The 16,872-nt window shown below is 40.6% G+C and overlaps 1 pseudogene; it reads right to left on the reverse strand.

Moving 5' to 3' along the window:
* Positions 1-479: 479 nt before the first annotated feature.
* LOC124596525 lies at positions 480-5,155 on the reverse strand (annotated as a pseudogene).
* Positions 5,156-16,872: the final 11,717 nt, after the last annotated feature.

Consider the following 16,872-nt stretch of genomic DNA (forward strand, 5'->3'; position numbering starts at 1 on the left):
AATGTAACATAAATATCTGTCTCGTCAACATGTTTTGTGACGCAGATTCGTAATAATGTACGATAGATCATTGAAACGGAACATGTAAATAAAACTCTTGTGCCAATTTGTAATATATGAAACTCAGTTTAATGTAGTAAAATTATTTCGAATGCATTCTTCAGCCTCCGAAAGCATGCACAGTTTCCTATCGGCGATCTATGATCTTCTGTGCCTCACAAAAATCTGCGCATTCACAAGCACATAAGTCCCTGGCAGATTAAAACTGTGTGCCAGACTGAGACTTGAACTAGGGACCTTTGTCATTCGCGTGCAATTGCTCTACCGACCATTTTTTTTGTTGTTTGTAAATGAGAGTTTATTTATCAACGTAAAGTAACTATAGAATGCGAACTGCATGGATTAAACAACGCAGAAAATTTTGTTACTTGAAACAAAAGAAACATCTGTTCATTAAAAATAATAATTAATTACATCAATTACGGGAAACGATCATCACCCTCTTCAGCCATTCCTTCGGAAGTATCATATCTTGTTGTTCTCCCCGTTCTTCTGCAGACTACAGGACCTCGCCATACGATTTTTGAGGATAAGGCATGGCTTTTGCACGTTGATTGTGAAGTTCCAGACAAAACGAAATACGCTGATGTGAAGATTGAGGTTCTCTCGTACAATACATTAGTATCTCTACAACGCATATACCCTCTTTCGCGATCCACTGTGACTTCAGTGTCTCTACCTCCAATAGCATTTGCGACAATGAACTCCGCATTCTGTAGTGAACTAAGACCTAACTTCTTTGCTGTGCGCTGGAGCGGTTTGTGAGTACGACAAACCCACAGACCTGATCGCTGTCTTGATAACATTGTATCTCAAACATAAAATTAGAGTAAATGAATTATGTAGATTGTGGACCAAAGTTTTTAAGTATTCTTCCAAAACATTGAAGATTTCCCATGCAAACAGCCTGAGTTACCTGGAAATAAGGTCCAATGACCTTCTTAATGCAGCGTGTCTCAAGATATGTCTTTCTGGTATATCTGCGAAAAGTAATTCAATTGTGACAGCTAACTTTTGCACGATCTGCCAGAAGCCGATTGCTGCCTTCTGTGGAGCGTTCCTCAATGCCCGAACAAGATTTTTGTGTGCAGTTATATATTCTAAACGGGCTGCTTTAATCCTGCCAAGATAATAAAAGAAACGAGCTCATTCATTATTGCTATCAGACTCCGGGAAAACTGACTCTGACACCAGTTTGTCAAGTTGGTCGTGTAGGTTATAATGTAAATAGTTTCTAAGCAGACAGTTTGTCAGAAGTCCTTGTGCTTCATTATCATTCCGCAAAGTTTCTGTGCGTAGTCTAGAGAGGAGAAATTCTCTATTTTTTTCTAAGTGATTTGAAGTTCATAGCACTTTGCAGTTTCAAGATCAAGAGTTCTTCTACTCCATGCCGTCACCTTTTGCATAAGGAGGTCAGAACATGTAACTGCATCTTCATACTTAGATCCATTAATCAACTTCAGAAGAACCAGTAGATGTATGTATGCATGTACCTCAGGAAGATGAACCTTTTCCACTACGCATTCGTTGGTATGTCGATCCTTCTGTTTCAAGTGGCTCCACCACAGAATTTGATAATGCTTCAATACATACATATACATCCATTAATCCTTGTTCCATAGATCATGAATACATTTCGTAATGATGTGGAACGTGTCACTTTAACATAAGTTTTGTTTACACAAAATAATTAATTAACAATTTTTTACAGCCACTACTTCATATCTAAGAATTCATCTGTTGAATAGAACGAGTTGTCATTTAGAAATTCTTTTAATTTGCTTTTAAATATTGGTTGGCTATCTGACAGGCTTTTAATACTATATTGCAAACGACGAAAGATTTTTGTGGCAGCATAATTCACTCCTTTCTGTGCCAAAGTGAGATTTAATCCATAATAGTGAATATCATCCTTTCGTCTAGTGTTGTAGCTATGCACTTCACTGTTAGTTTTGAATTGGGATGGCTTATTAATGACAAATTTCATAAGTGAATATATGTATTGCGAAGGTACTGTGAATATCCCAAGGTCCTTAAATAAATGTCTTCAAGGTGATCTTGGGTGGGCTCCAGCTATTATTCTGATTACAGACTTTTGTGCAGTGCCATATGAAAGCAGTGAATGAAAATAGGTTTAGTAGGCTAATTTACTAATACATTTATCACCAAAATTTGCAATAACCCTAATAGCATAAGTAGCTGAACTAACCATTTCAGCATATCATTGATGTGTTTCTTCCAATTCAATTTCTCATCAATGCACACACCCAGAAATTTTGAGTATTCTGTCTTAGCAACAGACTTTCGTTCACAGTCTATATTTATCAATGGTGTTATGCCATTTATTTTACAGACTTGTATAAACTGTCTTTTCTCAAAATTCAGTGAGAGTGCATTTGCAGAGAACCACTTAATCATTTTCTGAAAAACATTATTTGCAATTTCCTCAGCTGATTCTTGCTTCTTGAGTGTGATTATTATAATTGTATCATCAGCAGAAAGAACTACCTTTGCATCTTCATGAATATAGAGTGGCAAGTCATTAATATATATTAAGAACAATAAGGGACCTAAGACTGAACTCTGTGGGACACTGTTCTTGGAACCTCCCCAGTTAGAGGATTCGCCTGGTTTTTGTAGACTATTTGTACTGTTAATTTCAACCTTTTGCATTCGTCCAGTTAAGTATGAATTAAACCATTTGTGCAGTGTCCCACTCATACCACAATACTTAAGCTTATCTAGAAGAATTTCATGATTCACACAATCAAAAGCTTTTGAGAGATCACAAAATATCCCAATGGGCGATGTTCAGTTATTCATTGCATTTAATATTTGATTAGTGAAAGCATATATAGCATTTTCTGTTGAAAAGCCTTTCTGAAAACCAAATTGACATTTTCTTTGTACTCCATTTTCACAAATATGTGGATAAAGCTGTCAGAAGTGAGATTGGGCAGTAGTTGTTAGCATCAGATCTATCCCCTTTTTTATGCCACAGTTTAACAACAGCATATTTTAGTCTATCTGGAAAAATTCCCTGTTTCAGTGAGCTACTACATATGTGGCTGAGAATCCTACTTATTTGTTAGAAACAAGCTTTTAGTACTCTGTTGGAAATGCCATCAATTCTATGTGAGCTTTTACTTTTGAGTGAATTTATTATTTTCCTAATTTCAATAGGAGAGGTAGGTTGAATTTCATTTTTATCAAATTGTGTAGGTACTGCTTCTTCCATATACTGCCTAGAATTTTCTAATTAATAGCTGGAACCTATTTTCTCTACACCACTTAAAAATGATTATTAAAAATGTTTTCTAATTCTGACTTCTTGTTAACAAACTTTTCATTGTGTTTGATAGAAATACAGTCTTCCTGTGCTCTCGGTTGCCCTGTTTCCCTTTCCACAATATTCCAATTTGTTTTAATTTTGTTATCAGATGTGCTAATCTCAGACATAATGCACATAGCTCTGGACTTTTTAATAACTTTTCTTAATACAGTGCAGTAGTTTTTATAATGTTTCATTGTTTTGGGATCATTACTCCTCCTAGCTATAAGATACATTTCCCTTTTCTGTTTACATGATATTTTTATCCCTTTAGTTAGCCATGGCTTTTTACATGGTTTCTTACAATTATGTTCCACTGTTTTCAAATATACTCACAAAGGTATCATGAAATAGATTAAATTTTAAATTAGCATCATGTTCCCTGTACACCTCATCCCAGTCTAACTGTTGCAAGCTTTCCCTAAAACTTTGAAGTGTTAAATCGTTAATGGAGCGCACTATATTGGAGGCCTGTTTTGCATTACTGTATGGAGCTATATCGTATACTGTAACTAGCAATGAATTGTGATCAGACAGACCATTCTTAACAGGAAACGTTTTTATTAGATTGAATTTATCTTCGTCTATGAAAACGTTATCTATCAGTGTGCTGCTTTCCTGTACCACCCGAGTAGGAAAATCAATAACTGATGTCAAATTGAAAGAACCAAGTAATACTTCAAGGTCAAGCTTTCTATCTGAATCTTTCAGAAAATTAACGTTGAAATCCCCACGAACAATAATTTGCTTTCCTTTGTCTGACAGGTAGCACAACAAAGAATCCAAGTTTTTCAAAAATAGTTATAAATTTCCCAATGGGAACCTATGCACGGCTACAATTATAAAAGTGCCTTTATTTATTTAAGCTCACAGGCACATGCTTCTATGTTTTGCTCTACACAAAATTTTTTTGTTTCCAAATTTTTCACACTATGACTGATTTTAACATGTATGGCAACTCCTCCTCTCTCCATAATGTCTCTACTTACATGTACTGAAGCTTATATCCTCCTACATTTACCATTTCCATACCTGTGACTATATGGTGTCGCAGGCAGGCACCCTCAGTTTCTTAATCTTCTATATAAACAAGAAGCTCATCTACTTCGTTTTGTAATCGCCTGATATTCTGATGCAATATATTAACATTATTTTTTACTGTGCTTTTATATGAAACTTGTGACATACTGACATTATTTTTCACTGTACTGTTATGAGAATCTTGTAATATTTTCACATCACTAGTACCTGCCTGTCTGAACTTTTCATTGAGTTCAATTTCAATCAATGTAGGATGATTTGATGCTGATCTTAGCCTAAAAACAGTACTCCCATGGGTTTAAGTGCCCCCCCCTTAAAGATTTTGCTGTCATCTCAGTCAGTTTACCTTTCCCTTTCCTATTGAGATGCAGGCCATGTCTTGTGAAGTCCCACCTACCAATACCATCAACAGGAACCAAACCTATGCTTGACAAAGTATCTGATCGATTCTTTTTCAATTGCAGAGTGTGTGTAGAAACCGGTAATAGTACTTCTAAGGAGAACAGAATTAAGTTTCCTTCGTGTATTTGGGAGACATCGCATACTCTTAATATAAATCGAGAATCTACTTTGTACTGCATTTACAGTTTGCATAGCATGTTCTCTGATATCCTGAGCACTTACATCATCACCATATTTCTTCGTGTCTGCAGTATCTCCCTCACCAGGACTATCGGCATTCTTCATTTCAACATCAGCTGAATGTTCTGCCACTGCCACCATTGTTTTTCTTTCGTAGTATTTTCAAAAACATGATGTAGTTAGAATCGTAAAATCTGTTTCCAGCAAGGCATGGAACCTGCAGGAATTCCCTTTCAAAGCTACCGCACGAGTTGCAAATTTTACACTTTCGTGCAAACAATCACAACTTGCTTCTCAAGCTTCACCCGCAAGGATACTGCGTGATCAAGAATATCTTTGAAACAAAGTTGAGTACAAGGAGGTTCCATAGACATGTCTGTGTGAGGTTCTGACTTCCTGGTTAAGTACGACATGATTTGTCTAATCTCCTTGGCTGAGTACAACCATAGATTTTATCTCTCTCAGTTCTTGGACTAGACGTTGGCTGAGCTCTCCACCACCCGTCTTGCCAACTGTTCTTCCTCATCTTCTAGGTTCCAGACTTCACAGGAGTTCTCCTGCGAGACTTGCATTAGTGGCACTCCTGGAAGAAAGGACATTACGGACACAAAGTTTAATCACAGCCTTGGGGATGTTTCCAGAATGAAATTTTCACATTACAGCGGAGTATGTGCTGATATGAAACTTTCTGGCTGATTAAAACTGTATTCTGGACCTAGACTCGAACACGAGACCTTTGCCATTAGTGGACAAGTTCTCTACCGACTTCCCTTCATTTTATTTTTTTTTTTTTTTTTTTTTTTTTTTTTTTTTTTTTTTTTTTTGTCTGGGCGGTCGTCACGTGACACCTCTTCTAGTGCGCTGTTGATTACTTCACTCAGTATTTTTATTATTATTAGTACAGAGAGCAGCTAGTCCTCTGATCGACGCGCTGAGCTACCCAGGCACGACTCACGCCCCGTCCTTACAGTAACGTATCACCTCCATTCCAAACTTCACAGAAGTTCTCCTGCGAAACTTGCAGGACTAGCACTCCACTGTGAACTTTGGAAGGTAAGAGATGAGCTACTGGCGGAAGTAAAACTGTGAAGACGCATAGTGAGTCTTGCCCGTGTAGCCAGTATCTTAAGTGCTACGTTCCAAAGTTTGGCAAAGGTCCCGAGTTTGAGTCTCGATCCGGTAGGCAGTTTTAATCTTCCAGGGGTTCTCATATCTGCTCACACTCCACTGAAGAGTGAAATTTTCGTCCTCGAGTGTTATTATTTTCAATTCAGGATTGCTAATGGTTAGCTTCAAGAACATCGATTACTTCTTCATATCACCACTTTTAAATTGACACCTTTCATTTCATCCTTGTCTATTTTTTATTATTTTCTTCCAGACCTTTCCTTGGTATTGCTCCTGAATGATTAACTGCCAGAATATCAATATTTAACACATTGGTTTCGTGTTACACAGTCATCTTTTCATTAGGTTGGTACTCAGTCATTTTATCACCCTTCTTCTTCTTCTTTCGATTTCGGCCATCTTTGGACCACGTTCAACAATTCACTTGCCCGGCTTTTTGATCTTTTTTTCTCTCTTCCCAATATTTCCTCATCATTTTCGAGTGGTTCCTCCTCCGCTCTTCCGACCACTTCCTGTTATTATTCTTTAGTTTCGTTTCTTCTGGAAAACACTTAATTTCGTTCACTATTTGTCTAAACTTTTCCCTGTCCCTGATTGACTCACGGGTGACATTAAAATACGCCAAATCCTTTTTCACCATCTGTATCCATTTATTGTTGGTTTTTTCGTTCCTGTTACTATGTTCAAACACTTTTCTTGTTAGTCTGTTTCCATCCATCCTCGACAGGTGACCATAAAACGTTAGTCTGCGTTTACGCATTGCCTCACTCACTTTCTCAATAGTTTTGTATATTTCCTTATTACTCTTTAGCTTGTACTCTTCTCCAATCTTTCTCGGTCCTAATATTTTTCTCAAAATTTCTTTTCCATGTTTTCTATTTCCCCCTTTTTGTTAAGAGTTAGGCACTCCGATGCATACAGGCATTCTGGTCTAATGACAGTTTTATAATGTCTTAATTTAGCTTGAATCGAAATGTTTTTTTTGTTATATATGTCTTTGGTTTTTTGAAAAGCAAATTCCATTTTCCTTGCTCTCGCCTGGTTTGCACTCTTGTCTAAACCATTCACTTGAATTATTTCACCTAAATACTTAAATTTTTCTACTCTCTTAATATTGCCGTATTTAGTAATAAGATTTTTCTTGTTATTTCTATGATTAGACATATACACGGTTTTTTCAAATGAAATCTGCAGTCCAGCTCTGGCCGAAACTTCTTGTAGTTTCTCCAGGTAGTTCTGAGCTATTTCTTCGTTTTCTGTAATTATTGCCAGATCGTCTGCAAAAGCTAAACAGTTCACTTCTATTTTTTCTTTTTTTGTTCCAATTCTGATGTCATTCTTGGTGCCTTTGAGTTCTTCTTTCCATATTCTCAATATCTTTTCCAGTACGCAGTTGAAGAGGATTGGGGATAAACCATCACCTTGTCTAACACCTGTTTTAATTTCGAACTTCCTTGAAATTTCACCCATAAATTTAACTTTGGCCTTACTGTTTGTTAGCGTCTGTTTGATAATTTGAATTGTTTTCGTATCGACCCCAAATTCTTCCAATACTTTCAGTAATGTTTCTCTATCTACCGAGTCGTATGCTTTTTTGAAATCTACAAATACTATTGCAAATCTCTGGCCTCTTGAGATTCTGTAACGAAATAGTGTTTTCAGGTTAAATATTTGTTCAACACAGGATCTACCTTGTCTAAAACCTGCTTGATATTCACCTATTTTTTTATCCAGAACTGGCTCCACGATTTGAAGTAATTTCCTTGACAAAATTTTGTATCCTACTGGTAGTAGCGAGATCCCTCTATAATTATTAACATTCATCTTATCCCCCTTTTTGTGTAGTGGGTGTATCAGGGCACACTGCCAGTCTTCAGGAATTCTTTCTTCGTCCCAGATCTTCTTAAACATATGTTCCAAAACTTGTGGGAGGTTGGTATCCATTATTTTTAGGATTTCTGGTACTATGGAGTCTTCACCTGGGGCTTTATTGTTTTTTAGACTGTGTATTATGTGTTTTATTTCTTCAGCGTCTGGAGGTTTTGACTCGGTATTAGTATTTCGGTGGTTTTCAAAACTCATTTTATCTTTGGGTGGTTCACAATTTAGTAGATTCTCGAAATATTTTGCTAATATTTCACAATTAGTCTTGTTTGTCAAACCTAGCTTGTTCTCTTCATCTTTAAAACATAAATTTGGGGATTGGTATTTGGTTAGCTGTTTTCTAAAAGTTTTGTAGAAATCTCTAGAATTATTTCTTTTAAAGTCTTCCTCAATCTGTTCTAGGTTATCCTGAAATTGTCTTCTTTTTTTATTACGGAAAAGCTTAGCTGTTTCTCTTCTCTGGATTTTAAAATTGTCAAGATCTTGAGGATCTTTTGTGGAGTTCCATTTCTGCCACAATTTCTGTCTCTTCTCCAGGTTCTCATCACATTCATTGTCCCACCATGGATGTCTTCTTACTCTTTTCACGAGACAATTTTCTTTTGCTATTTCAACTATTTTGTTTTTGATCTCCTCCCATCCCGCTTCCTTATTTATTGTGGATATGCCATCGCTATCTTTGTGCAATGCTCTTTGAAACCGTTGTTTAATTTCTTCATTTTTTAACGTTTCTGTGTTATATTTTGGAATTTTGTAAAAGGTTTTCTTCTCTTTTCGAAATGGGAGTGGTCTGAATTTAATCGTAGTCAAATAGTGGTCTGAATCAACATCAAGACTTTTCAGCACTTTAGTGTTTTGAATTTCTTCTTGACAATGAAGTGAGATAGCCACATGGTCAATTTGGAATTCTCCGAGAAGTGGATTTGGTGATCTCCATGTTTTAGTTTTTCGGCTCAGCTTTTTGAAATGTGTTGTCATTATTTTCAAGTTGAAATGCCTACATACCTCTATAAGCCTTTCTCCATTTTTTGAAGTTCTTTTGTGACCTGGGAAGAGGCCTACTGTTCCATGGTATTTTTTCTCCCTTCCTATTTGTGCGTTAAAATGGCCTACTAACATTTTTATGTTCTTCTTTGAGCATCTTATCACCCTACCACCTTGATTATCAACTTTTTCTTCTTCATAAACCCCTGCAACAAATTGCTGTGTAGTTCACTAACACCATCTACTAAAAAAATAGCGACAAATTCCTTATTTCAGAGAAATGTGTCTAATTTTGCAAATGTGTTTGTATCCCTGTTCCCCCTGAAATTTTTATGTCCATCATTGACCTCCACTTTCATTTCAGGCAGAACCAGCCCACACAATATGCTCATCCAACCACCATCTTCCAAAACAGAACAAAACAATGCAGTATTACGATTTCAATACAGCTTCCAGTCTTTTCCTCAACATTTTTCCCTCATCTGCATTGTGTAATACCCTTAGCATTTGGTGAATGTGTCCATGTTCCGGACATCTTGGTTTATGGGAAGCATCACACTGTTGTCCTTTTCATGCTCTTTGTTAGTTTTTGTACTGCACTGGTCAGTAATGCATGGACACAAAAATTTCACAATTTTTCGCTATCTACATGCTTGTACACACACAACAGCCTATGACACAGGTAAAGATATCATGGAAAAGAACATAGGAAGACAACTTAAACTAAGGTAGCATTGCCAATTAAACTAGCAGATATAACAGTCTTCAGTTGAAAGATGAATGTAATGTAAATCTCCACATTAGTCTATCCCATGTAAGTCTCTACATCTTCATATAACTGATGCAGCCTACATCCACTTGCACCTGCTTATGGCAGTCAAGCCACGGTCTCCTCCTACCATTTTTATCCACCAAACTTTCCTTTATTACTAAACTCATGAGTCTTGATGTCCCAGAAAGTGTCCTCTCAATCAGTTTCTTCTTTTAATCATCTGTCATATGTCCCTGTTTCCAAAAGTTCAATTCAGTTCTTCTTCATTATTTATTCAATCTTTCAATCTAATTGTCAGCATTCTTAGTAGCATCACACTTCAGGTGCTTTTATTCTGTTCTTGCCTAAACTCGTTATTGTCCATGCTTCACTTTCGCACAAGGCTATACTCCAGACATATACCTTCAGAAAATGCTTTCTGACATTTAAATGTACATTCTATGATAACAGATTTATCTTTTTCAGAAGTTTTTTCTTGCTATAGGCAGTCTACATTCTAAAGCCCTTCTGCTTTGACCATCATCACTTATTTTGCTGCCCAGATAACAAATGTCATGCACTACATTTAGTGTCTCATTTCCTAATATAATTTGCACATTTCCTAATATAATTAGCACCTTCTATTTCTCTTGTTTTGATTTTGTTGATGTCACTGTTATAAACTCTTTTCAAGACCATCTCTGACAAAACTACAATATGATTGGCAACCTCAGTGTTTCTGTATATTATATCTGAACTTTAATTCCCTTTCTTAAATGTTCTTTGATTTCTTTACTGCTTAATCAAAGTACAGATTAAATAACTTTGGGGATATATTACAACTCTGTCTTGTTCTCTTGTTAATTGCTAATTTCTTTTCATCTCCTTTAACCTTCACAACGGTAGTGTAGCTTCTGTAAAAGCTATACATAACCCTTTGCTCTCTGCATGGCATCCATGATACCTTCAGAATTTCAAAGAGTCTATTTCAGTCAATACTATCAAATGTCTTCTCTGAATATATAAATGCTATAAATGTCAGTTTACCTTTCTTGAGCTTTTCTTCTAAGATAAGCTGTATGGTAAGTATTGCCTCACATGTTCTTATATTTCTCCACAAGCCGAACTACTCTTCCATAAGGGTGATGTCTATCAGTTTTTACGTTCTTCTGTAAATACACTCCTGGAAATTGAAATAAGAACACCGTGAATTCATTGTCCCAGGAAGGGGAAACTTTATTGACACATTCCTGGGGTCAGATACATCACATGATCACACTGACAGAACCACAGGCACATAGACACAGGCAACAGAGCATGCACAATGTCGGCACTAGTACAGTGTATATCCACCTTTCGCAGCAATGCAGGCTGCTATTCTCCCATGGAGACGATCGTAGAGATGCTGGATGTAGTCCTGTGGAACTGCTTGCCATGCCATTTCCACCTGGCGCCTCAGTTGGACCAGCGTTCGTGCTGGACGTGCAGACCGCGTGAGACGACGCTTCATCCAGTCCCAAACATGCTCAATGGGGGACAGATCCGGAGATCTTGCTGGCCAGGGTAGTTGACTTACACCTTCTAGAACACGTTGGGTGGCACGGGATACATGCGGACGTGCATTGTCCTGTTGGAACAGCAAGTTCCCTTGCCTGTCTAGGAATGGTAGGACGATGGGTTCGATGACGGTTTGGATGTACCGTGCACTATTCAGTGTCCCCTCGACGATCACCAGTGGTGTACGGCCAGTGTAGGAGATCGCTCCCCACACCATGATGCCGGGTGTTGGCCCTGTGTGCCTCGGTCGTATGCAGTCCTGATTGTGGCGCTCACCTGCACGGCGCCAAACACGCATACGACCATCATTGGCACCAAGGCAGAAGCGACTCTCATCGCTGAAGACGACACGTCTCCATTCGTCCCTCCATTCACGCCTGTCGCGACACCACTGGAGGCGGGCTGCACGATGTTGGGGCGTGAGCGGAAGACGGCCTAACGGTGTGCGGGACCGTAGCCCAGCTTCATGGAGACGGTTGCGAATGGTCCTCGCCGATACCCCAGGAGCATCAGTGTCCCTAATTTGCTGGGAAGTGGCGGTGCGGTCCCCTACGGCACTGCGTAGGATCCTACGGTCTTGGCGTGCATCCGTGCGTCGCTGCGGTCCGGTCCCAGGTCGACGGGCACGTGCACCTTCCGCCGACCACTGGCGACAACATCGATGTACTGTGGAGACCTCACGCCCCACGTGTTGAGCAATTCGGCGGTACGTCCACCCGGCCTCCCGCATGCCCACTATACGCCCTCGCTCAAAGTCCGTCAACTGCACATACGGTTCACGTCCACGCTGTCGCGGCATGCTACCAGTGTTAAAGACTGCGATGGAGCTCCGTATGCCACGGCAAACTGGCTGACACTGACGGCGGCGGTGCACAAATGCTGCGCAGCTAGCGCCATTCGACGGCCAACACCGCGGTTCCTGGTGTGTCCGCTGTGCCGTGCGTGTGATCATTGCTTGTACAGCCCTCTCGCAGTGTCCGGAGCAAGTATGGTGGGTCTGACACACCGGTGTCAATGTGTTCTTTTTTCCATTTCCAGGAGTGTATATTGTGAGTATTTTCCAACCATGACTTATGTGTTGCTATAACAGAGTATACTTTTTTAGTTTTCTGTTTCTCCTCCAGCTATCCTGGTTCATACTTCCAATCAGTCTCGTAATTTAGGTGTCTGTATTCCCTTTTGTCTGCTTTATTTACTGTAATTTATATTTTCTACTTTCATCAATACAGTTCAAAATCTTGTGTGTTATTCATGAATTTCTATTGGGCGTTCTAATTACGTCTATTTGATCCTCTGTGTTCTTTACTATCTCACTTTTCAAATCTTCTATTGTATTCCTTTCCCTTATTCTAGTCAATAGTTGCCTAAGCCTCCATCTGAAAAGTCTCAATAATTCCTGGTTTTGTCAACTTATCAAGGTGGAATCATCTCAGATTCTAAACTTTTTGCAATTTCTTAAGTTTTAATTACAGTTCATAAACAATAAATCACAGTTCAAGACCCCATTTGCTCCTGGATTGTCTTACAGTTTAAGATCTCATTTCCAAATCTCTGCCTTATCATTACAAAATCAATCTGAAATCTTCCTATGTCTCCAGGTATCTTCTACATATACAACCTTCTTATATAAATCTTCAACCAAGTGTTTGCGTTGATTAAATTACGCACTCTGCAAAATTCTGCCATGGCGCATCCCCTTTTGTCAATTTCCTCCAGTGCATAATCTCCCACTATTTTTTCTCCTCTTCCTTTTCCTATTATTGAATTTCATTCACCACCAAAATTAAATTTTCATCACCCTAACTATGTGCATAATTTGTTTTATCTCATTATACATTCTTTCAATCTCTTCATCTTCTGTGGAGCTAAGAGATATAAAAACTTGTACTAATATTGTCACATAGAAGAAGATGTAATTAGATGAATGACGAACACTAACTTCACTTAACGAAGGTTTATTCAGCACTTGTACATACAAGAGGGCGGAGCGAATTGCCTCCGGCCAGAATACAAACGGTATATATATAGCTACATAACATTCCAGTACAATGATTCTTGTCATTTGAGGATACTTCTAGAATGTACTCGAACCGAATATAGAAATTAAAATTTCACAGTTCAGGTGAGTTTCGAACTTACGACCCTCCATGTAACAGCCTTTTTTTAAATTTTTTTTACCTAATGAAAGAAATAAAACAAAATCATAGCCATCCCTACGGGGCACCGCCACTTGTGTCCCTGCCAAACAAAAATGAACTCTTACCTCTTCAGGCGTTGCCTTCTTAACTATACATAACCACCCTCCATCTAAAATGTAAAGATACTATACTATACAGGACTAACGTGTGTGCGCCTGCCCACAAAAAAATGGCTCAAATCGCTCTGAGCACCATGGGACTGAACTTCGGAGGTCATCAGTCCCCTAGAACTTAGAACTACTTAAACCTAACTAACCTAAGGACATCACACACATCCATGCCCGAGGCAGGATTCGAACCTGCGACCGTAGTGGTCGCGTGGTTCCAGACTGTAGCGCCTAGAACCGCTCGGCCACCCCAGCCGGCGCCAACCCACAAAAACATGATGAAAGGAAGGGGGGAAGGGTATTTCTAGTAGGGCTTGGCAGGTATTTTTTTTTTATTTTTTTATTTATGTAGATATCAAGATGCGAACAGTCATAGTTAATAAAGCCTGGAAAACTAAAACAGAATGAAGACACCATCGAAGAAATAAAGCTACCACTTCGAAGTTAGGTTTCCCAGCGACTGCGCCCACTGATAAAGATAGTTCAATGTGTGATAGTTTGCAGTTTGTTCTGACTTCATCTACCACTGCCTGGAACATTCCAACTATATGGCGGGCTGTGAAAGGCACTCCATAGGTAGTTTGCGAAGCATTGTCGATATCTGGTATGCCTGGCAATAGCATTATGTCTTTGTTGCAAATAGAGCCAGAGGTCAAGTAAATTCTTGTGTCCGTCACGATAGAGGCAATGGACCGCATGTCCACGTATCCAGGTGACGGAGTTGGTCCGAGTGTTGGGGTAAAATGTCTCATCCGGAAAGAATAACATGGGTGCAGATCTATGCTCCGGTGTAACTCGCGAGAGATAAGTCAGGATCTGCCGCACTAGGTGCCAAACCGGCTCCTCCCCTCCACATCTGAGGCAGTGCTCGTCAGAATCTACTGTATTACAACCCACACAATTCGGAGATTCTGCCATGTGGATATTGTAGAGACGTTCTTGCGTCACCAGCTTCCCATTAGCGACTACGTACCATTGGGAAACAACATCGGAATCAAGCATGGCATCGTGTACAGTCTTCCACACCACGCGCCACCGTACGTCAGGATATTTTAGTTCGACCACATTTAGGGGACGGCGTTGCAGCATGTCGTGATATAGGCGTCGAGTTGTGGCCATTCGTCGTGTCGTGAGCGCTACACTGCAATAACTTTGTTCTAAATAGAAACGTCCTATATAAAAGAGGGGCGCTGGGATGTCCTGCAGCGGCACCGGCACTCTTAGTGAAGCAGGTCGTAGCGCCATCAGAAGCAAACTCGTGAGGCTTGTAGGACAACGGCGCAGCAGACATAAATATGAGCTAACATAGAGGGCAATGGCCCTGTCATGGACGTTAACTAGGCCGAGACCACGTTTTCCCTTGGGGAGGGTAAGAGATACGTATCTGGTCTCAAGCAACATACCAGCGCTGGCGAAGTATTCCAGCGCTGCCATAATGCTACGCGCCAAGGGGTTCCTAATGGGTAGCGTTTGAGCGACATGCGGATGCGGGACGCAAGGTATGCGTTGGCACGTTGGTTTGCAATTCCGGGCCGGCCGAAGTGGCCGAGTGGTTCTAGGCGCTTCAGTCTGGAACAGCGCGACCGCTCCCGTCGCAGGTTCGAATTCTGCCTCGGGCATGGATGTGTGTGATGTCCTTAGTTTAATAAGGTTTAAGTAGTTCTAAGTCTAGGGGACTGATGACCTCAGATGTTAAGTCCCATATTGCTCAGAGCCATTTGAACCATTTTGCAATTCCGGCCCGAATTTGGTTAAGAAGGCGTCGATAATTGAGCGTCGTCGCACGTCGAATGTCGTTCATGAAATCTAGGCCCAAGCAGCGGACAGTATCACTGAAGCGTAAAGGGGCAAAGTATTCCTGCGGTAGCCCAATCCCGATGATCAAGGCGACGGATTCGTCAACGTTGATTTGGCTACCAGAAGCTGTACCGCAGGTTGCAATCCAGTCCAAAGCCGCCACCATATCGCCAGCTCCACGTATGACGATCATCAAATCATCCGCATACGCGGTGCAGCGATAGATGGAGCCGCCAAACTGTATCCCAGTGAGCCTGTCTCGAAGACCACACAACAATGGTTCTAAGGCCAATGCACATAACAATGTAGATAATGGACATCCCTGTCGTACTGATCGGCGGATCGACATGGGTGCCGTCGTTCTTCCATTAATAAGAACTCGAGAAGTAGCACCATGCAGAAGGCGTGTCAACACTGTGATAAAGGGGTCGGGGTATTCCATGCGCCGTAGAACGGCCATGAGGAAAGCGTGGGCCACACGGTCAAAAGTCTGGCTTAAGTCGATAGACACCAGGGTTGCCGGCAAACGTCTCACACGTGAAAGGGAAATGAGATCTCTGTAACGACATAACGCTGTTCTGATTTTGTTGGGTCCCCCCAAGGACGTCTGATCGCTGGACAGGACATGCAATAGTGTGCCGCGAATACGTTCTGATAGCAGTCTCGAAAAGATCTTGAAGTCGCTGTTCAATAACGTTAAGGGGCGCTAATTGCGGACATAATTCCGTCCCTTCGGCTTATGGACGGGTACAATCAGTCCTTCCAAGAACGGTGCAGCCAACGGTATACCTGGGGACATCACTTCCTGGCAAATTTCAACTCAACACGGTACCAACAGTTGTTTAAAGGCTCGATAGAACTCTAATGGTGGTCCGTCGATTCCTGTTGATTTATGGGGAGCACCTTTACGAATGGCTTTGAGCACTTCCTCTTCTGTCACTTCCCCACGTAAAGTCGGTACCGTGTCTGGTGGAATTGTACCGTGGACATGTGTAGAAACGGTGTCTACCGTCGCCATATCAGGGAGCACTGCTGAATAAAAGTGAGCGTAATGCCCATAGAAGGCTTCTGCTATGTCTGCTTGTTCTACCACGTGTCGACCGTCGTCACCAGCGCTCTAAGAGCACGTGGTACGTAGATGGCCTTTCTGATTGTGGCATGTCTAGAGCACGCGACTGTATAACACCGCCCTGTAAAATGACGTCGTGCTAACGAGACGAGCTGCGCTTTCGCGCGATTGACAGTGATCTGCCTGTCAGGCGAGGGCTCCATAGCAAGACATTCCCGTAGGACGGTGTTGTAAAAGTTTTCCGTGCTCTTCCTCCATGCCGCCGCTTCCTGGCCGTAAGCCATAAAAGTGCACCTAAGAGCAGGCTTCGCACATTCAATTCACCAACTGAGGGTCGATTGGTAACGATCACGACGCTGTAAGGACGCGTTCCACGACTCTTC

The sequence above is a fragment of the Schistocerca americana genome, chromosome 2, assembly GCF_021461395.2.
Source record: "Schistocerca americana isolate TAMUIC-IGC-003095 chromosome 2, iqSchAmer2.1, whole genome shotgun sequence".
NCBI lineage: Eukaryota > Metazoa > Arthropoda > Insecta > Orthoptera > Acrididae > Schistocerca > Schistocerca americana.